General features: G+C 44.3%; 1 protein-coding gene across 1 annotated transcript in view; it reads left to right on the forward strand.

Moving 5' to 3' along the window:
• LOC144829485 (COMM domain-containing protein 5-like) overlaps positions 1 to 23,884 on the forward strand; it is a 110,262-nt gene that overhangs the window by 30,837 nt on the left and 55,541 nt on the right. The gene's annotated exons all lie outside the window — the stretch shown is intronic.

Below are 23,884 nucleotides of genomic sequence, written 5' to 3' on the forward strand. Positions count from 1 at the left end.
AGCTATATGCAAATCTGTCTTGACCCAGTGCCTCATGGGAACAGTCCAGCCCGAACTGCCAAGCCAGGTCTTCCCCGAACCAGAAACCAGCATCCTGGTACCGGGTTCTGGGTAACACCCGTCATGAGCCAGGCTAGCTTGAATCCAGTGGAGAAGTGAGCAAGGGACCCATGTCTGGACATACCCTGCCAACTTAGGGAGACATATGCAAAAGTAACAATTGATGGACAGAATGCTGGACAATGCAAACATTCACCCCCAGTCACAAGGATCTGGGTCCAAACTGGAATGGCATGGTGAGCAAAAAAACGATGGATTTAGGCCCAGATCTCTGTACTGGGGTGAATGTATGACATTGTTCTGCATTCTATCCATCAATTTTTCTTTTTGCACTAGTATTTATTTAAACAGTTTGATATCAGGTTTCTATAGATAAATCTACAGAAATCCGGCTGGTAAGCAGCATGTTGTGTGATTTTATTCAGCCAATTTGACTGCTGAGTCGAGCATTGAGACGTGTTGCTAATTTGTTTTTAAAATTTGCATTTTTATGTTTTTTTAATACGTTCAGAGTAACTTCTACAATTTCTCTCTCACCTGTATTCTGTCTTACTTCTTTCCCAGTCTGCTACGGCAGTTCCTTCCGATTGTGCGGAGGGTAGCAGCTCCTCTCACTTGACCTATATGACTCTTCCGGTTGGGTTGCAGTCCAGTGTTCCTTTTGACACTGGCTATCAAGTTAGCAGGCTGGCCCATATGTGCAGTGGACGCACGCAGTGGGTGGGCCGCCGGCGCGCCAAAGGCAAGCCCGTCTGCATCCGTACGCGCCTGGACTGCGCCCAGCGCCAGATCCCCTGGCAGTTTTAGCTCAGAACAGTAAATGAACATCAGTTATATAAGTAAGGAGTTAAATTACCCTAAGGATTGCACTCAAGGGTGTCCTCTCTCTCGATGGGTAATAGGGGTAGTTGTGAAGTATGTGGCTATTCCCCGTTAACACTCGACCCACCATTAGACTCCCACACGCCTCAGTATAAATATTCTCCTTGCCTTTCTCCTCTGCTACACCTTTGTGCACTGGTGAATGCCCGATCCGTGGTCAAACATGCCACAGAAATGGACATTCATATCGATTCTCAGAAGCTTGACATTTTGTTTACTACTGAAACCTGGGCTAACTGCTCATCCACGCCTGATCTTATAACCGTCATCCCTCCTGGCTTTGCCATCTGTAGACTTGATCAACCATTAAAAAGAGGATGGGACTTGGACTTATTTACAGGGACCAGATCAAAGCTAGATTTGTCACCTCACCAAATGAAGACTGTGATGCCCTATCTTACTGGTTTGAAGTAACTAAAAATAAATCCTTTAGATGTCTACTTATTTATTACCCACCTGGCCCGAGAAATAGGTTTCTCAATTCCATTAGTGAACTACTTGAAGGTTTGGTTTGTAAGTCTGAATTGACTATTTTGAGAGACATAAACTTCCATCTTTACCAAACTGAAGAAAAACAGTTTAGAGACTGTTAAAAATTGGATCTCTGGTTGGCTAAGGCTTGCGCCAAAGCCAGGCAGAGACCACCACTCTAGTCAGGGCAAGAGAGTTACACGCCAAAGATAACCCCTACTCTCCCCCTTGGTAGCTTGGCACGAGTAGTCAGGCTTATCCCGGAGGCAATGTGTAAAGCGTTTGCGCACCACCCACACAGCAGCAAAACACTAGGCACACCACAAAAGCAGACTCCACACAAGGTTATATAAAAATAGCCTTTTTATTATCATAAACACATTAGTAACGTAATTACACAGTTCCCACTGGCACTAGGCTGTATTAACAAGGGATTATATTACACAAGACAGGGCCAATTGGGCCACTGTCAGGACCATTAGAAATGCACGTAGTCGATGTAAATCACAACCTAACAACTACTGGTAAACTGAGGACCTTAGCATCATATCCTGCAGCCTAAAACATAGGACACACACATCATCTTGCGCATGAATCACATTAGGCATAGAACCACATTAGCATAACGCATTACGCAATAGGCATCCCAGTAGGCATCACAAGCATAAATACATTATGCAATACCTGAAAGCATGAGCACCATCACATAGTGAAAAAAGTAGATGTAGAACATATAATAAATGTAGAACACAACCAGTAATTACTGGCAAACACGGTACTCGGTAGTATAGCCAGTAACATAAAACATATTATGCAATCAGCATCACATCAGGCGCAAACCACATTATGCGCCAACTTAGAGCTCTGCACCCTAATGTCCAGCAAAGTCAGGGCTGGCTGCAAAAGCAGCGAAAGCAAAGTGCGCACCTGAACTAACGTGGCAGCTGCCCACTAATTGCTGGGCAGCTGTGAAGGCAAAAATGTGGGCACTGGCACTCACTGTTCCAACTGCCCTCAAAAGGAAATGCCCCCAAGTTGCACATCAACCTTTGGCGCCACTGCGCCAGGGGGAGCCCCACAACGGGACTCTCTAAGAAGGAATGTCCATATTGCAGCTGCCCGCTCCTGCGGTACAGCTGCGACCAATGTGAGCCCGCCTCTGGGACTCAAAACAAACATGTGGTGCTAACAGTGTGTAGTTGGGGCCACACTCTGGGACTCTGATGAAAAGATGGTGCCCACAAGAAGAGAAAACATTGCAGCGGCCCACAACTGCGGTGCCGCTGTGTAGTCAAGAAGGCACTGTCACCAAGTTGGAGCCCCTCTCGGGGACTCAAGAACAAAAAGTAGACTTTGCCAATAGCGTTGCAGCGGCCTGCAACTGTGGCCCCGCTGGATCGCTCACCAGGTCAGAGCACTTTCTGTGCTCTCAGGGCAGCCCCCTCTAGGGGCTCCTTCATTCAAGTACTGCCTCACGTTGGAGCGGCCCGCTGTTCTGCGGGGCCACTCAGGAACCACAGGGACGACTAGGTGGGTGTCTTATGAGCACCAGCACTGCGCCCCCACCAAGCCCCACTCACCTGGACACTCCACGTGCTGCTCCGGGGCTCCCTTCTTCACAAGCGATCCCGGCAGGCCTGCTTCCACTTCTGGCAGGTGGGGGAAGGCTTAAAGAGCAGCAGATGGAGCCTGTGAGGCTCCAGTCGTCTTGTGCAGCTGGCCCGCTCGGGACTCGGCTACTTCCTGGTTCTGGGCCCGCCCCCAAGCAGGCGGACTCTGCTTGGCTTCCGGGTCGGGGCTTCTTCTGCCGGGCCACGGCACTCATTGCACAGCAGAGATGCGGGGTGGGCACCTGCTTTCCTTAAGTATGCAGGGAGCGGGGTGGGAACCCGCTCTCTCTCTCTCTCTCACTCTCTCCAGAACCGCGGGGTGGGCTCCCGCCTACTCCCAAAATATAAAGCGGGACGGGCTCCCGCTAAAGGCGAAAAAAATACGGCAGAGCACGCTCGAATGAGGCAGAAACGCGGGGTGGGCTCCCGCTCGTATTCTCCAGCGCACAGATGCAGGGTGGGCACCTGCTTAACAAATAGCAATTGCGGGGGAATCCCTATGTCGGGATTCCCTCTGTAGATGAGGCAGCTCAGCGCTGCGGATTAGAAATAGAAGCGCTCTCCAAGCGCCAGAGCAAAGGCTCGAGCACCAACCCCAGGACAAGGGAAGTGCTGCCAATCGGACACAGACGCGCTCCCAGGGAGGAAAGTCCAAGGCAAGAAATGGAGCGCTCTTCCCAGCAAATGAAGGGCAAAGGGCCCCACCCTTCCCCAATAAAAGGCAAAGTACAGGGGACACAAGGCTGGGCTCCGGCAGGCCAGCACACAGGGCCCTCCAGCAGGGAGGCAGTCCCTTGTGGCGGTTTCTCCTGGAGCCCAGCAGCAGCAGCCCCGCAGCGTCTGGACCAGCACAGCAGAGCACATTTTCATGGGGTCACAGCCCTTTCTTTTATACACATATCCCCTTTGTGTCACAGTACAGGGTTTAGTGATACCAGTTAGAACTTGTACAGGGGAGCTTTGGAGCCCTTTGTTTTGCTCAGCTCCTCTCTCCTTTGTCAGGTGGGGGCTCAGGGATTAGACGCACCACAGGGGGCGGAGCCAGCATTGTGGAGGGAAGGCACGGCCCTATTCAGGTCCCAGGTGCGACTCCTCCCTCCCATCTACATGCAGATCTACCTATTCACCACTGAGCAGACTCATCCTGCCTCCTGGAGCTAACCACACCATCCAGCACCTGTCAATCACAAGTCAGACATGCAATTCACATCAGGCAGGCAGACACACAGTACACAGAAATGCCAACTTCTAAAAGTGGCATTTCTCCACCAGTCACCAAACAACTGCGCACACCATTGTGCAGCATTTATTCTCACGAGTTTGCACATACCAAATTCGACCCTGCACTCCTCTCGCACCAGGAATTACCAGGGACACACATACCCCCCATGCATTACTATGGGAGGACAGGTCATTCTCACCACACGCACTCAGAGAGCGCACGCACTTTACACTGGGCCACAGTGCGCAGAGGCCAAAAACTACTAATATCAGGTCACAGAAAAGGCAAAAAATTTTGAGGTGAACCTGCCAAAAGGGCCAAGTGTTGTAAGTGGAAGGTACATAGGACCAGAGGTAGCCAAGTATTTCAATGTAGATGGTTTATTGGTTAAGTTCCAAGATAGTAGTTACAGGTTCCAAGCTAATTCAAGAGCTAGTTCAAAGCTGGAACAGAGCCCCACCAGGAGCTGCATCTTCGCTGCTCAGCTCACTCTCACCAACTGTCATCCTTCTCATCCACCAGGCACACCAACATTCTACGCAGTCATCACTCATACCAAGGTTCCATACATACACACATACACACTGGCTGAGCAGCATAAATGTAAGTACAACATATCCTCTCTCTTTATGGAAACAATCAACAAAGATTTGTTTAACTCTAAGAGAGAGCAACATAAGTCTGTAAACAAAATGATACAACATTGCAAACAGATCAATTTAACTATAAAGAAGAATAAAAGTGGAAAGAATTGTGAAGCATGGCAAGATGAGTACATATTGCAGAAGGATGAAGAAGGAAATGAAAAGTATAGAAAAACAGCAAGGAAAGAGTGCAAGCAGGAAGATATAGCTAGGCACATCCCCTTCCCTTGGGAACAACATGAAGAAAATATAAATTTCATAAGTAAGTAACATACTCATAGTGTGTAGGAATGGGAGAAAAGTAGAAATAAAGAAGATGTAAAATTCAAACTAATCACCCAATCTTACATAACACACACAAAAGAAAACACTGCGCAAAACTAATAGAATGGGAAACACCCGCGGTGTGTAAACACCAAACCATTAAGTATCCTACACAAATGAGTTCTTGGTACACATTAATGAAGTGTACATAATAATCCTGTGAATAAAAGATTTCAAAGGTACAAGAGTAATGGACACATGTGTACAATAAAAATGAAAACATTTTTGGGTGCAAGGCCTAATGTGTATTTCAAACACAAATAAAATATAGGCACCGCTTCAACAGAGGCCAAAGTATGGGTACGTCGCCCAAAACACTACAAAGCTAAGGCGAAATTATGGGTCTCTGCCCATCCCGCATAACTAAGTTTATGTGCATAACAAGAGAAAATTGGTGCATAACCCAAAACACATACTAAAAGTATGGACTACTGACCAACAAAGAGGCCTAAACATGGAACAACTGTCCATCGCGCATAATCCAATAAAAGTGGGTACAGAGCCCAATGCGCATAACAACAAAATATGGGTGCACAATTCAAGGCACTTAGCCCAAAACACATACCAAAAGTATGGATCTACTGTCCAACAAAGGGGCTAAAACATGGAACAACTGTCCAACGCGCATATTCCCATAAAAGTGGATACACAGTCCAATGCGCACTACAACAAAATAAGGGTCTACAACCCATTGTTCATCATGTATGAATGAGTAAATACTATGTAAACTAAGAAGAAACAGTAATTCACACTAGTGGATGAAAAATGTGGTACGGGTAAATGGTAATGCTGAAGCTAGGTAAATTTAAAGATCATGTAGGGAGTGACAGTGAGATGGGTGTGCACACCACCCACACTGAAGACTGAACCGAATGCATGGAGACCTGCTCCTATACACAACTACCCACAGAAAAGGTATAACTAAATACACTAGCGTTCCAAGGGAAACAGGAACCTTTGAAGCTCTCATTAAATATATACCATTCAATAAAACTGCCCAACAAAAGTGCTAGTGAAATTAGTATAAAGCCAGTACCTAGCTGTGACATTAAACAAGGACTGTAGTACATTTCTTCATAGACTGCAGTTGTTAAACACAATACAGTCTCCCTTAAATTATTGAATAGAAAAAAACAACATTATAAGCATATTGATAAGCAAGTTCAATAATTGTGCATGAACAGTTAAAGTAGCAATATTTTATGTGCAAGCGCCGGTGAGCGAATTCTCTCACCCGAGATCTTTAAGTGGAATGTCAGTTTCTACACATATACTTCGAGTAGCTCCTGCAAAGCGTCATGTGAAAAGAACTCGAAATTACTGTATGGTAGTCTGTCTTAGGAGTAGTGTTTTCTTGTCTCAATTAACCATAAAACAAAGATTCCACAAATACCATAAAGCAGAAGTAGTTACGATCCAATATGTCGATAAATGACCTGCTGTGGTGTTGCCATGGTGATGTCACTTAAGATGGCTGCCAACGTCGTAATTGCGTGCCTTCACAGGAGGTTGGGCTCACATTACTCGAAGCTGAAGAGAGAAGGTAGGCTGCGCATGTCTGTCTCCGTGTTTAAATTTGAAAAAATGACAGTTTAGGTGTCCATGGTACACCTCGCAATGTTAAAGAATAACATTTCTAAAGTACAAGTAAACAACTTCAGCATGACTCCGTTCAGGTCTTAAAGGTTTGCGCTGTGTGTACTTCACTCTGACAAGTCAAATTGCTATAAAACATAAGCGCTTCGTGTTCTTCACTGCCATCTAACAGCTTCCAAATTTATGCGCTACGTTATGCTCACTTTGAAATGTCTCGTTCAGTTTGTCTCATTTTCCAAACACAAGCGCTGCCTTTTGTTAATTGAGAAATGTTCCAGGCACACAATTTGACAGTTTAAAACATCCGCTGTATGTGATTCTTTTAATTAACTATTTGAACTTGAAGTCTTCATACCTCCGGCGTTTTTCCACTCTGCTGAGAATAACTGATTTCAAAGGCACTCCTAAGCGCTACCAATAGCGTGATATGCGTTTAACTAGAACACTCTTGCTGAAGTAAGTTAAATGACTGCCTTTAATTTTCGATATTATGCAGAATTACGCCGGACATCTGCTTTTCATCTATCAGTGAACACAGCTTTAAAAGCGATAAAACAAATTTGTTAAGCCATTTCTATAACATGAATACGAGGAGTGTGAAGCGCCCAGAGTAGGCTGTCCTGATAGTAATGGACACTGGTGGGGCTAAGTGGGCGTTCTTCTCCTTAAGATTGCTTAAGACTGCTTTACTTTGCTTTACTTTACTTTGTTGTTTAATAAAAAAAAAACGTTCCGTAAAATTGTAGGTATCCTCACCTTCAATAGATGAACGTAGGTTTCTCACCTTCATTAGGTTGCTTCCAAAAACATGCAGGATTTGATCCCAAGCGTCGCCAAAATGTTGTAAGTGGAAGGTACATAGGACCAGAGGTAGCCAAGTATTTCAATGTAGATGGTTTATTGGTTAAGTTCCAAGATAGTAGTTACAGGTTCCAAGCTAATTCAAGAGCTAGTTCAAAGCTGGAACAGAGCCCCACCAGGAGCTGCATCTTCGCTGCTCAGCTCACTCTCACCAACTGTCATCGTTCTCATCCACCAGGCACACCAACATTCTACGCAGTCATCACTCATACCAAGGTTCCATACATACACACATACACACTGGCTGAGCAGCATAAATGTAAGTACAACACCAAGTCCAACAGAGACCTTGTAGTGTAGTTCCTATCTTCCCAATAGGCTCTGCGCATTGGAATAATACCTACAGCAGTAAAGGCCTAGGCCAGACGTTAACTAGGTCTACTACTGTCGATACTAGACTTAAAGTTTTGGGTTTGCCAGCTTAGCTCAGAGTTCACTAGAAACTTTCTCGAATGTTCAAGGAGGACTTAACTTCCCTGATTAGACAAGAAGGGATTTAGTTTCTGACAACCATAGAACATGACAACTTTGCTCTCCCCTAATCAAGAGTCAATCTCGAGAGTCGTGTGAACAAAAGGCAAATTATTTTACTCAGTCAGTACGTGCATTCTTAGTCTCATCAGAATGTAGAGAAAAGGAAGAGACGGGCGTGTTCAATAAAAAGGTGTTATTTATTGATCAGTCTCTTTTCTCATACAAGAGAAATGGATCGATATTATTGCAATACTTATAGTTAAGTAAAGTGCATACATTAAAAGCAATAGTATGAAATAATACTGTAGAAACATTGATATGGTTTCTAAGCCATAAGATGTTTTAAAATGAATAAAATATATTACATACACATATACATTTGACTAAACGTACTCAACTGGTGTTTCTAGATACGCCTACCCCGTGTACCTGACCTAAGTCTAATACGTGGGCGGGAATAGAAAGTTACAGTTTAAGTTAAGTTTGTTTTTGCCAAGTGAAATAACTTAAGAATTCTCTGTGAGGTGTTATTCAGTTCTGTACCTGGAAGTTAGGATGAATGAGGAATGGTATCTCTCTCTCTGGTCTCGATATTCCAGGCGGCCTGCGAGGGCTGCCCAGAAACGCCGGTGCTGGATTCTCGGCAGGAGAAAGCAGCGCGTCTCTCAGCGCGTCAGAAAGGCGGGGCTGCTGCCAGCGGGGTCTGCTCTGCTCTTCGCTTCGGCAAGTATGGCTGCTCCGTCTCGTCACCACGCGTGTGTTTGCATATGGCAAGATCGGTAATATTTATACCTTTAAGGTGCCGAGATTGACGTAAGGATGGACATAGATACGTCAATAAAGATGTCATACGACTTGCTCGTTAGCACATTCTTTTACTAAAGTTCTCGGTGAAATCAAAACAATGGCCGCAGGGTTTTGCCCAGGTTGTCATAGGTTTGATTTGTTATGAGAACTCCGTATGCCTTATCAGGGGCTGGAGGAATATCGCTTGTCTAATTAGATCGCAAGCGTTATGACCTAATCAGATAACACGTTCCTGTGCCGTAGTGTGACTGCGTCAGATAACGGTATCTGCATCATGGGGGTTTTCTGCCTCATGGGCTGACTGCTAGTTAACTTGTTGGTTTGTTTAACTAGAATAGGGTCAGGAATAGGGGGATCGATTCAGAACCTATAGGAATACATGACACCCACTCCACGCTAACTATGGACATATTTACTAATCTAGGCATAGTATAACATAGTACAACATACTATAGAATAGTGTGTATACCTTACCACCCCAAAATACATAAATGCATTTTGAAATTTTCAAATATACTGAAAAAATTGCAGACATATATATTGTATGCACTCAAGCTGTAGAATAATGCCAAAGCAATCGCATTTGTATACATTATTGCTTGTATGGTATATGTGAATTACACATGAAATGGTTTCTTAAATACAGAAAAAAGTTTTGAGACCATTCCATCACAGAATAAAATATATATGAACATGCCAGCGGGCAGCTAATGTCTATAAGCTGTCTAAAATTTAGAAACCTTAGTTCTCTAAGAATAGTTCTTACTTTAAGCAGAAGATAGTGTCCCGAAAAATATGCAAAAATATTTTGGGGCTGCTGAAAAATTGCTGTCCGTGAACTGGAGCGAAATTGTTCATGTGATTTTATCTTTAAAGTTGAAGGCCGAATTCAGGGAACGCCGTGTGCGGGCTTGTTCAAAAGTCTCTATTTCTGTTCGGGTGAGAACATCATATCATTTAGGCTTTCGAAAAAACTGTCAACAGCTTCCTGGGAAAGTTCCACTAACTCGGAAATAGGTGTAATCATGCATTCTTGCGCATGATTGTCTCCATGGACATTCTGATTCGCATTACTGACAGAAGGTCGTACCTGTTCGATGCTGCTTTCATCTTGAACTTCACTACCCATCAATCGTAGTGGTGAAGCTTCCACGAATGCCGTCATCAGGATTGGTAGCCTTTGAGGGCAGCACAAAGCATGAACCTTGATCGGGCTCAACAATGTTTCTGCATCCATCGGCGCATCCGATTGTAGCGTCAGACAGGTGTCTAACACGCATTCTTCTCCGCATAGCAGACACCTCAATACAGGTAAAACACATCTTTGCCACATTGGTCGAAATGATAGAAACCAAGTCATGTTCAGGTCTCTAAGCCGGGAGAGTCCCAGGATTTTTGATATCCGGTCCCGGTATCCAATGGCTAGGATTGTTTCTTCCCTTGTCGCAAGAGTTTTGTCTGTGACATGGGTTGCCATAACGAAAAATAAGGACTAAGAATAGGATTCCTGCAATTAGTCCCAAGATCAGGGGAAGTCCGCCAAAAATCGAATGGACGAAATCTGGAAAAATACCCAGTATGGCTTTGAATGGTGTTAATGCCATCGAAAATACTGTCTTAAATACCTTTGAGACCCCATTGGTATCAGAAATATTTAAGATTTCATTCAGGATTTCCGCGAAATGTACGGGGGAATTAGTTGATAATAATGTATGTATCTCTGCAGTCGTCCTTGCGACTTGTAGATCATACGTTTCTTTTGATGACGAGAGCCTGGTAGGCGTCTGAAGAAGGACTGTTTTCATTCTGCTTAAAGTATCTATTCGAATAGAAGTAATTTTCAAATCGGGCCATGCCCTTGCCTCCCTGTCTGGGAAGGAGCTGGGGAACAACGAGCGTCCACAGCACTTGACCTTCGCAGTCGTAGTTACTAGATAAGGAGTCCCGGGCATAAGACTACAACATCTGCGGTCTACAATAAGAATGTAACTCCCATTATAGAGTCTTTGAAAGAATGGTTCTATTTCTGTTGCAGGTGCGCCTCGCTGGTGACATGAAAGGTTGTATGAATTCCCTTCACAGGCTCCATGCAAACTAATTCCGTTACACAGAAGTGTGCCACTTAGTGACATCGCACAATTGTTGCCACTAAGAAACACTTTCTGTCCTTTATTACTGACACATGCATGTGAATAGGGCAGGCTCCATGTTGTTTTAAGGTACCCCTTTCCCAATTTCTCGTACATGCCAGCCTGTATATATTTTTGGCAGTATTGAAACCTGAAGGTTGAGATTGGAATATTTATTATCCCATGTATTATCCATTCACTGACAGGTCGTTCTGACATTGTCATTGGTAATCTTTCTAGTTTTTCAATGCTCAAGATTGTATAATCAGCACCCTTTTGTGCCATACCGATTTGTCTATCAGTAAGGTTAAAGATTTGGAATAGTGACGTTGTGTTGATTAAACGCCAAGGCACATAGCCTGAACGCAGATTTTGTAACGTCCAGCCAAGCTGTACAATAGAACGCAATTGTGACTGACCGTGTTGTAATAACAGTAAGTCTTGCGATAATATATCGATTGCTGACGACACAATGCTGTCCAAAGAAAAAATTCTGGAGGACAGAGTCATTAACCCATTGTCCACTACAGAAAGTGATTTTTCCAAATTAATACGGTCAATTTCCCGTATTCTCTCTGCTGTTTCAATTTGAGTAACCTTCCAGGCCTCATTGTATGCTGCATATACAGAGGCTGCTATGAAACGCTTTTGACGCTGTTTGCGTGGTCCCAAAGTGAAATCACGCAAGTCAGCACCATCAGTAAGTAAAGTTAGGTGTTGCTTAATTTCTGCCAGTGTGGAAGTTTGTAGCCATTGAAGGCATAATTTGCCCACACTGTAGGTGGTTATTATCCCTGGGTGATGTCTTTGAGGATATCTAGGGTCTGGCCTGGTCATTTTGAACCCCTGTGTTTTGTTCAGGAATCTGTCTTGACAGTTATTAGTATCTGTGGGCCAGATCAACCACTGTTTCCAATCAGGATGTGTTCTATTTTGGTTTAATATATGGTTTACGTCTATCTCTTCATCTGTAGAAGTGTTGCTAAACATTGTTGGCTTTGGAGTAGACGGTTTATTTAAATCTTTGATTTTGGCTAGGCCAAGACAGGTGGTTTGTTGAACAGTGTCATTTAGAAATATCGTTTGTTCTGGGATCATGCAGGCTCTAAACAAAGCTTCTATACCCTGTACTTGCCATTCTTTTGTACCCCAAACACTTTTCAATTCAACATTCTTGTCCCAAAATTCAAAACCAAAAGTATTCATTTTTTCAAAGAATGAGTCTGAATATAACAATTTTGTGTTGGTTATCATGGTTTTGGTTCCTGTCTTGTTCGACAATTTAAAATAAAATGCTTCAGCATTACTTATGTTAAAACCTGAAAAATATGAATATTTGTCGTAAACGGTTCTTGAGCTCCCTTTTGGAGGTGTTGCACAATGTTCCCATTGATTATAATTTAAAACATTTCTAGGTTGTGCAGATCTATGTAAAAAGTGGTTACCATAGTGGTTATAGCAATACATACTGTCATAATTTGTAGAACCCTGCAAATAATCATGTTTGGTAAATTTAGCAGACATTACTAAGTCAGACATCATATTATTAATGCTTTCGAAGTCCCAATCATCAGCAAATGAGTTTGGTTTTGCAAAGTCACTCAATGAGATCTTAATTTGGTGTGGATATTTCAGGATCTCGACCGGACCATAAATTTCATAGTCAGTGTTGTCCCAAGCTACCCCACCAGGTATCGGATTGGCTGTGAAGTTGGCTGAAGAAAGTTCTCTTTTCTCGACGTGTGAAGATGTGTGTGGTTTGAGGTTCAAGTCGATTTTCTGACTTGCTGTGTCCATTTTAGCATATTTTCCCTCAATGAAGCGTCCCAATGTTAGTATCATGATGAGCCAAAGTATGAGGATAAATGCACCAAAACCCACCCAAAATTCAATCCATGGGGAAATCAGATATGCTTCTTTCAGTTTTTTCGAAAGTTCCTTAGCTTTGTCTTTAAAGGATTTTGATGATGGCTGTGCCTTTGATTCACTGAAACCTTCAGAGGAATCATCGAAGTTTATGAAGTAGCCAGACGCAGTTCTGTCAATTGTTCCAATTGGTTCAGGATTTCTGTTTCTTGCATTTTCACTGGGTACCTCATTATAGGTTGGTGTGTCTCTGCTAAATGTTTTTATTTGGGTTTTCAGAGGTCTGAGTTCTATTGCATTGCTGCATAGTCCTTGTTGTTCTTCTGTAGGCGTTTCGAATGTGATGAGCCTCTTCGTTAGGACCTCTGTACTGGTAGCAAACCTTGGTGTTCTGCTACTTATTGGGAGTCCACTTGGCCTACTGTTTGTTATCGGCCACATGTTGTGGTTTAACCAGGTCGATGGATACAACTCGGTTCTCCTTTTTTCCAGCAAGTGGCGGTAGCACAACTGATCTTGTCCCGTTGACAGACAAGACAGGAACTGCTTTTCTGTAAGAAGGCCCAAATTCCTTCTTTACCGCGATCTTCTCCCTGACTAGATCCCCGACTTTTGGAATCCAGACAGGTCTTGCTGGGACAGGTGGTGGTTCTTCAGTGGTTGTTGGCTGTTGTTTCAACTTTATGTTGCTCAGGTCTTTTCTTGTTTTGTTTAAGTCCTGCAAAATAGCCAAACGGTCTTTGATATCAAGTCTGACTATCAATGTCAGAGATCATCATCCTAGTTCCAAATAATAATTCGTACGCACTGAATCCCTTCAGAGAATTTCTTGGCAAGTTATTGAGACTACGTTGGACACTTATTAGATGTTTGACCCACCCAGCTCCCGAACCTAATACCTTCGCCGTTATAGATTGCTTTATGTCACGGTTTTTTCTTTCAACAATTCCGTTCCCCTCAGGGTGAAATGGACAAGAGTACCGCAATTGCACGCCCATGCTGACCATGGCCTCCTTATAAGCCCGCGAGCTAAAAGCAGGACCATTGTCCGAATGCAGCATGCCAATTGCGTATGTGCCGATAAAGACTCGCAAATCTTTTATAACAGTTCTGGCGTCAGCCGTTCGCTGGGGCCACATCCATATGAATCTCGTGCATGAATCCACTGCGACCAAGATATATTTATAGTTACCATCCCTTTGTAAGGGACCACAGTGGTCTAGATAAACACATGCTAATGGTTTATCCGAGATTAGAAGGGGCGTCTGAGCTGGACGTCTCACCGTTGATACTTTCATTCTTTGACATATTTCACATTCTAGAACATAGTTCCTTGTTTGTCTTCTCATTTGTGGCCACCAGTATCTCTGTTTTAATAATGATACTGTGGCTGAGACGCCAGCATGGATAGAAGCAAGCCCTTCGTGTGCCGCTATTATTAGTCCTAACCTATGTTCCATGTTTGGAATTGCCCTATCCCCCACTCCAGGGATTCGAGCAAAAGGAACATTGTTTGCATCAGTTATGTATGAGTATTTTACTGGAAAGCCTTTCGGGAGTGTTTCTATCGAATCCTTTTCTGAAGCGCTGACAGCTTGTAATATTTCGCTGTCTATTTTTGTTTTTGACCGGGTGATGGCAGCTACGGAAGCCGTTTGCACAACTGCCTTCGCGGCCTCATCAGCCAATGAATTCCCTGCAACGTGAACGCCATCACGTTGATGACTCAGTGTATGTATCACGTGAGTCTTTGGTAGTTCTTTTTGTAAAAGAACTACTTGTTCCCAGAGCATTTTATGCTTGATTGTGCCACCTTTCGCATCCTTGAAACCATTCTGAAGCCAGATCTGCAAGTATTCATTGTAAGACTGAACGCAATAATACGAATCGCACACTATGAGTGTGGGGAATTCTCGATCGGTATTTTCAAGCGCCATCTTGAATGCTAGTAGTTCAGCTCGCTGAGCTGTACAATCTCCTAAAGATTGTGTTTTAGTGATTGCTGGTTTAAATTTTCCTTCGTGCCAGCGACCTTTAACGATCGCGCACGCAGCACTGTAAGCTTGCTTACCCCCCACTGCGGGTTGTGCTGATCCATCTGTATATATTATACAGCCGTAGCGGTCTAGAGGCAGAATTTCGGTCGGCGGAGGACATTCAAATTCATATTGGAGAAATTCTTGTGTTTTTAAGTAAGGATCAAATTCGTACGCCACGTCTGTTGCAGCAAGAGAATTAGCCCATTGTATCCATCTTGGATGGAGTGCTTTAGCATTTGGAATGCTTGCCTTTGTTACCGCCTCTAAGGCTGGTATTGGTGTCACGATTATTATTCGTTTACCTTGTGCCAGGGCTCGTTCTTTTGCTATAGCTGTCTGTGTTGCCGTAAGAATTTTTTCCGTTGGGCTAAATTTCATTTCAGCCTTAGTGTACAAGTGTGATTTGAATGCAATTGGTACCTTTTCTCCCTCATTAGAGGTCAGGTATGTGAATCCGCATCTCCCTGGGATGACTCGAATCACAAGATTGCGTGTGTTATCACGTGTTTCTAATTTTGTTTTAATTAGCATGTCTGTTTGTAAGGATCTCAAAATTTCTGTGTGTATTTGAGTCCAATTAGATCTTTTAAAATCTGGTTTAATTAGATCATAAAGGGGTTTGACCCTTTCTGCGTAGTTTGCAATGTATGTTCTTCCGAAATTTAGGAAGCCTAGAATCGACTGTAAGTTTTTTTGTGTTCTAGGTGCTTGGAGTACGGCACATTTCTCTAGGAAATTGTCAGCCAGGCTTTTGCCTTCACTTGATAACTCATATCCTAAGAATAGGACTGTCAGATGGGCAATTCTGGATTTTTTAAAGTTGAATTTGTAACCCTCTGCAGCGAACCCAAGTATTATGGTGTTCACTCTTTTCAAGTGAGTCTCCAAGTCATCATCTGTTAAGTAAATGTCATCGACATAAGATAATGCTTCATCGTCATATAGTTGTAGTAATTCTGTTACTCTCGCTGAGAATACCCCCGGGCTGTTTTTGTACCCCTGGGCTAACCGACAGAATTGTTTTTGAGTGCCATTTATTGAGAACGCAGTTAAATATCTGCTCTCTGGTGCTATGTTTTGACAAAAGAATCCATTAGAGATGTCTAATGTTGTTTTGTATTTTTTGCGCACTATGTTATTCATTAGTGCAGCACTGTGTGAGTTTTGCACTGCAAAAGTTTTGCAACATGTGTTAAGGTGTCGGTAATCCAAAACTAGACGATATGAATTGTCTGGTTTGGAGACCGGAAACAAAGGGTTGTTCATTTGTGAGGTGCAAGTTTCAATCACCCCCTGGTATTCTAGCTGATCTAGTATTTCATTTACCTGTTTTTTAGCTTCTTGCTTAATTGGGTACTGCCTTTGTGCAGTAGGTTGTGATTTTAACTGGATTTTGTGAGGAGGGGAGTCCTCATCCCATCCTACATGATTTTTATATAAAGCAGGTGCTAGAGCCACTGCCCACTTTCTTGCAAGTGTGTATTTTTTATGAATTGGAATTTGATTTGAGAAGGCAGGCATAATTACTTCTTCGCCATGAGGGCACTCCCTGACAAACTCTGGTGGCCAGTCTTTTTCAGCTAGAAGGATGTCATAACCCTTGGAGAGGTTATCCCAAAATAGTCCCCTTATTTTCCTAGTCTTATCTCCCTCTATACGTAATGTTATCTCGTATATCTTGTGAGGTTTGCTAACCCTGGTGTCTGCAGTTTCCACTTGAAGATATTCATTCGTGTCCACTGTCTCCAGATGATTCATAAGGACTTTGCGAGCTATGCTCACTTCTGCTGCGCTGTCTAGCATTGTCTGAGCCCATTCCCCGTTTTTCAGTTGTGTCCTCAGTATTCTCGGCATTGTTAACTACCTTGATACTGGCTACCTTCTTTTTTGGAAATTGTAATTTCTTTTTTAGCTGAGCAGGTTCCTTGTCTTTGGACTTGGCGTGCTCTTCTCTCTGTTCTGATCGTCCTCTTCTTTCCGATTTCTGCGAGGAATTCTGAAAAGATTGAGAGGGACGTGTATCAATGTCTTAATATCTATCAGGTTTTTTTATATTATCCCTATTTCTAAGGTTATATCTTTTCCCAGAGGGGTCACTCTGAGGTGACCTGTGTCTTTGGTTCGGAGATTTTTCTCTTCGCCTAGGAGACCTTCCTCGGGACTGGAATTTCTTCTCTTTAGGATTGGATTGTTTGTTTCCATCCCAGTTCTTTTTTGGTGAATTATTATTAAAAAATATTTTTTCTGGACTTTCAGTCAGTTGCGGTTTTACTGGTATTCCACCTAAACTATCTCTGCCTAGTTCCTCATAGGATTTTTCTATGATTCTGGCAATTTCAGCTGGTTGGTCTGCTATATCTGTCTCTTTTAACCTCTGGCGGATCGCCACGTTTGCTGCTTCACCTTTTATGTTGGCTAATAGTATAGCCGAGACCTGCTTGAAGTCTTTTAGTAATTTCATACCAAGAGTTAAAGCGGGTTCAGGACCATATTCGTCTTGAATTTGTTTTAGCACATCTGGTATCACCGAAATGGATGGAACACCGTGCGTTTTTGTGTAGATGGAAGCAAAGACTGTACCCCAAGTGTCACAGTCCTCAATGTGTGGTGCGATTCCCATAGGAAGACAGATAGTCAGAATCCTGTGTTTTTCTAATGGGGTGGTGTCAGGAAACACCGCCTCTATTTGGGTGATTTTCTGTGCCAACCAGAATGGTATTTGTTCCCGTTTAGCCGGTACTTTACCTAGGCAAGACTGGATGTTCTGTGGTGTAATTTTATTTGTGTTCCCCTGGTGAGGGGTCAGCTGTGGAAGTTTAATCGCTGGCTGAATTGTTGAAGTCCGCATCACATATTGGACTAATTGTCTATGTATTTTTATTAATTGTTTAAGCTGTGTTAACAGCTCTGCTGCAGACATCCCATTGATGTCTGGGTGTGGTGTGTATCCGGCTAGGACCGGCCACGTTGCTCCTGGTCTACCTAAAGGACCGAGCCTGGTGATGTGATTATTGTGTTTTAGGGCGCCATCAAATAAGAGCAAATGCTCTTGAAATTTGAGTGGTACTTCCACCTCCTCGAAAGGAGTGTACTCATTAGGAGGTTCCTCTATTTTGTAATAGTGGAAGTACTTTGTTACAGCATTTGCTGCTGGAAAATGTATCCATGAATAGTATACCTCTGTCTGCCGATATTCGTGTGCCTCAATTACGAATATGACTGTGCCACCTCTAGGTGTCAGTCCATTTTCTATAAGTTTTAAAGTTATAGATTTCCTTTTGATGACCGGGATGAGTATTATCTCCGTCCGCATCTAGTGCTGCAGCATCAGCCGCTGCGAGTTCAGCTGCTAATCTAACTGCCTCTCTTTCTTCTTCATTGTCTGACATTTTACTGTCCTGAAGGTTATTTCTTTTGTTTGCAGATCAGGTTTCTTATGGAAACAAAGATTAGATGCACAATATTTTGGAACAGTGTATCCTTCAACGTTGACTTGTACCAAGAACCATACATAGGAGTTCCCTCCTGCGAGGTCTGGCGGATATAACCTTTCACCCACTCCAGACGTCTTTGGAGTATTTGGGAAAAGGGGTCTGAGTGAGAAAGCACGACTGAGTTACTCTAAATGTCTTACGTTAGTTTTATCGCCCTTTCCAAACGCGTTGGGCGCCATGTAGTGTAGTTCCTATCTTCCCAATAGGCTCTGCGCATTGGAATAATACCTACAGCAGTAAAGGCCTAGGCCAGACGTTAACTAGGTCTACTACTGTCGATACTAGACTTAAAGTTTTGGGTTTGCCAGCTTAGCTCAGAGTTCACTAGAAACTTTCTCGAATGTTCAAGGAGGACTTAACTTCCCTGATTAGACAAGAAGGGATTTAGTTTCTGACAACCATAGAACATGACAACTTTGCTCTCCCCTAATCAAGAGTCAATCTCGAGAGTCGTGTGAACAAAAGGCAAATTATTTTACTCAGTCAGTACGTGCATTCTTAGTCTCATCAGAATGTAGAGAAAAGGAAGAGACGGGCGTGTTCAATAAAAAGGTGTTATTTATTGATCAGTCTCTTTTCTCATACAAGAGAAATGGATCGATATTATTGCAATACTTATAGTTAAGTAAAGTGCATACATTAAAAGCAATAGTATGAAATAATACTGTAGAAACATTGATATGGTTTCTAAGCCATAAGATGTTTTAAAATGAATAAAATATATTACATACACATATACATTTGACTAAACGTACTCAACTGGTGTTTCTAGATACGCCTACCCCGTGTACCTGACCTAAGTCTAATACGTGGGCGGGAATAGAAAGTTACAGTTTAAGTTAAGTTTGTTTTTGCCAAGTGAATAACTAAAGAATTCTCTGTGAGGGGTTATTCAGTTCTGTACCTGGAAGTTAGGATGAATGAGGAATGGTATCTCTCTCTCTGGTCTCGATATTCCAGGCGGCCTGCGAGGGCTGCCCAGAAACGCCGGTGCTGGATTCTCGGCAGGAGAAAGCAGCGCGTCTCTCAGCGCGTCAGAAAGGCGGGGCTGCTGCCAGCGGGGTCTGCTCTGCTCTTCGCTTCGGCAAGTATGGCTGCTCCGTCTCGTCACCACGCGTGTGTTTGCATATGGCAAGATCGGTAATATTTATACCTTTAAGGTGCCGAGATTGACGTAAGGATGGACATAGATACGTCAATAAAGATGTCATACGACTTGCTCGTTAGCACATTCTTTTACTAAAGTTCTCGGTGAAATCAAAACAATGGCCGCAGGGTTTTGCCCAGGTTGTCATAGGTTTGATTTGTTATGAGAACTCCCTATGCCTTATCAGGGGCTGGAGGAATATCGCTTGTCTAATTAGATCGCAAGCGTTATGACCTAATCAGATAACACGTTCCTGTGCCGTAGTGTGACTGCGTCAGATAACGGTATCTGCATCATGGGGGTTTTCTGCCTCATGGGCTGACTGCTAGTTAACTTGTTGGTTTGTTTAACTAGAATAGGGTCAGGAATAGGGGGATCGATTCAGAACCTATAGGAATACATGACAACCTTTTGGATGCTATGAATAACTTTGGGCTTATCCATTTGACACAGACGCCTACCTATATTGCTGGCCACACACTGGATGCCATCTTTAGTAACCATGACCTGGTTGCAAGTCCAGAGGTTTTACCTCTCCATTGGTTCGACCACTCTGCCATTGTCTTCGAGCTTAGAGACACCAAGAAAATCCAAACTACCAGCTCGTTCTAAGGTCCTACCCTCTATCGAGCATTGAAGAGCATAAACTTCAGTCAACTCCAAACTCTACTCTCGGAGGACCTTCACCTGATGCCGAAACGGGTACTCAGGACTATTCCCCGGGGACTCTCTGAGGCCTTGTACTCCTCTGGCGCCCACTACGCGGGACCCAAGTGTGGTGGTGAATCCAGGCACTAACGGTGAGCCTCCCCTGCCCTATCTCCTCACCTCTGCTGTTGGGGCTTCCCGACGCTCCGTTCCCTGGCTGGACTGTTGCCGACCTGACTGTGTCCGGGGAGGAGACAACTTTGTTTTTACTCCTCTGTCACAGCATGGAGGATGGGTGGCCCGACTCGGCAAAACAGCTGATCTTGCTGTGGCTCTGTGAGCTGCCAGAATCGGTAATTCTAGCTCACTTATTTCAACTTCTTTGAAGTTGATTTTCACCTCCTCTGGTCTTGCTGTCATCGCGCTGCCTCCGCTCCAGATTCCCTGCCACCTGATTCTCAGGCACGTCTACAACACCATTGCCGTCACTTCCACTGCTCTAGACGTTGTATGTAGAGCAATGGAGGTTTCTGCAGCATCTGGAGACTCTGGCTTTGTCCATCTGAAACGTAGGGACTGACTCTGTGCTTGCCTTCATGTTGGGGGCAGTCAGTCTTTTCTTTAACACTTTGGGTTTGTTTTTTGGTTGCTTTTTTTTTTTTTGCAGCCAACCTTTCTCGAGTGCACCTATTTTTCTCCGAGCAATTTGTAAAAGTGCTTCACTTTTTCAAAGGATAGCAGTTTTGATATTTAAGATTTCACCGCCACCTACTGGCCTCTTCCAACACATCTACCAGATAACAATTCACATTTATGCTACATCGTTCTATAGGAAAGTTCCTACCTATACTTTGTTTTTCTAAACCCATCTTCAGATTCCCTGCATATTTTGCTCATCTGTCTCTAGTTCTTTGGTGCTTGTCATATCCTTCCCCCTCCTCCACTCAACTACCCGATTCCCCGCAAGATAGCTTAATGGCCCCTCTCGGGCCTATTATTTATATGGACATGCTTCTACTTTAATTATTGTTTCCTTTTGATTGTTATCACTATACCGTTTTTTAATATGATCAATCTGGCGTGCTACCCCTATAATTATGCTATCTCTATAATTTTTGTTACACTTGTTTGAACATTCTTTTTACTTCTTACATGTTATAATGAGTGCTGATGTTCCATCACTACTAGCTTCCCTCCTCTACCATTACTATTTTCATTACACCACTATGTTTTTAATGTGACTACGTTGGCGTGCTTCCACTATAATTTATGCTATCTCTATAACTATTGCTCCTTTTGTTGAATTTCACTGGAATACTGATGCTCTATCATTATTATTATTGTTACTCTAGCACTACCATTAGCATTTCTCTGTTGTATTTCTCTTTCCCCTCTTTTCTATATCTCTGACTTCTGGCCTACCCTTTGGTTCCCCCCCACCCCTCCCTCCCCTCCACTCCCTCCCCTAGCGTTTCTCCCCCCGACCTCCCATCTCAAACGCCTCCTATCTCTCACCTCTTTATGTCCCACCCTCTCCCCTCTATTCCTCACAATTCCCCCGCAGACAGCCCTTCCTCCCCTCCTGACCTCCACTCTCAAATGGCGCCTACCTCACCTCTTTTGTCCCACCCTCCTGTCCGCTCTTTTTTCCTCCCATCTTCCCCCTGACGTTCCATCATGCCTCCTCCCATCTCCCATACCCACTCCCCCATATCCCGCCCTCTCTAGACATGGTCCCAATTCCTGGAACATCGTATACCCATCCAATCTATCCAAACGTGCCAAGAAAAACTTTAAGCATAAATTACTGACTCATCACCCCAAAACGCTCATAGTTGACTCCTACCATAGCCTCACCTGGAAAACCATCCTCCTGAACTATCTCACAATCACCAAATCTGGCAATATCCCATATGGTTTGAAACTATCTACCTCCCCATCCCCAGCTGTTAACCCCTTGGCTGCGGGGCACATTCCCCTGCTGTGCTGGGGGGGCGCGCACAGCGCCCCGGTGCTCATGACGAGCTCAGCTCGTCATGAGCCACGGTTCTCATGTGCTCGACGAGCTGAGCTTGTCACGGCCGCACCCGTTTTCGTGGAACGTTCAGCACAGCAGGGGAATTATCCCCGCGTGTGAGCGTTCCACGGCTCATGACGAACTCATCTCGTCATGAGCACACGGGAACCGAGGCTCATGACGAGCTGAGCTCGTCATGAACATGGGAGAGGTTAACGGAGAGATTTACATCTCCATTTATAAAACCACAACATTCTTATTCAAGCACCTGAACATCACCTCAACACCTTCGATCACCTCTACAGTTCCCTGAATGACCTTCTATCCAAACCTGCCCCTAAACCCTCTCCCTCCCAAACGTCGGTCACCCACATTTCCCTTCCACCAGCCCTGAGCCCACACCCCTTAGACACCCTAATTGAGCATCCCACCACCCAAATCCCCTCCTTAACTAACGACCGACATCCCCAAACCCACCTCGCTACTGATGACCTCTCCACATCTCCTGAATCCCTCCCCCTGAACGTCCACCCCGACGCCCACAACACCTACTACGAACTACACTCTCCCCCCCCCACGCAAGCGCAGACAATTAAGTCCTGACTCTTTCTCTCACTGCTTCCCACCACTCCCCCCACTACACCCATACCGCTAGCACCGAATGTCACTCCTCCCCTTCATCGTGACCTCACCTCCCCCCCTCCCCTCTCTCCAACATATCCACTCCCCCGGCCTCACAACCTGCATGAGTGACCCCTCCACGTCCCACCTAACTAGCTCCCCTCTGACCCCACAAACCCTGCATCTCCCTCCGCAACACATCAGGCTCTCATCTCCGGACAACACCGTACCCCCTATGCTCCACCCCCTCCTCGCCGCCCGAGCTAACACTCAACCTTATCGCTCTGACCCTCACTAACATCGAACTCAACCTCTCAAACGTTCAGACGGAACTTATGAGACTCAGAGAAGACTTCAGCGTTCTGAACAACAAGGCCCTCCTCAATCAGAATCCCCCCGCCCTTGCCTCACTCACCCCTCCCAACATAACCTCTGGAAAACTATTCCTCTCTACAACAGATCTTCTAGGCTGCATCGTGCTAGGTACAGTCTCTCCCCCTCTGCGACTACGGACCTAAGCATCTCTTACCTTCCCCACACCCTTGATCCCCGAATGCACACCCCATTTCTTCAGCATCCCAGTGATCTTGGGAACGAGCAGAACCCCCTCGTCTCCCATCTCACGAGACCTCCTCCCCCACTTTCCACCATACACTCATGCACTACCGCCAAAGCCAACGCTAAGCCCCTATCCTGCATGCTCGTTAACTGCCGCTCGGCTGTCCGCCACGCAACTGAAATATCTGAAACCCCTTCCTTACAGAAACCTGACTTAATGACCACTCATTGGCCATCCTTGATCTACTCACCCCCCATGCTACTCCATCATTAGGAAAAACAGAACAGACTGAATTGGTGGTGGCCTAGCTATTTTTTACAAAAATGTAGTGCAACTCTCCTGTATTAAAAACGCGGAACACTTAACCTTCGAATACCTTGGCGCTGAACTCATTATTCAGGGTTTCCCCCCAA

This window comes from Lissotriton helveticus, chromosome 4_1 (genome assembly GCF_964261635.1).
Source record: "Lissotriton helveticus chromosome 4_1, aLisHel1.1, whole genome shotgun sequence".
In the NCBI taxonomy this organism is placed as follows: Eukaryota; Metazoa; Chordata; class Amphibia; order Caudata; family Salamandridae; genus Lissotriton; species Lissotriton helveticus.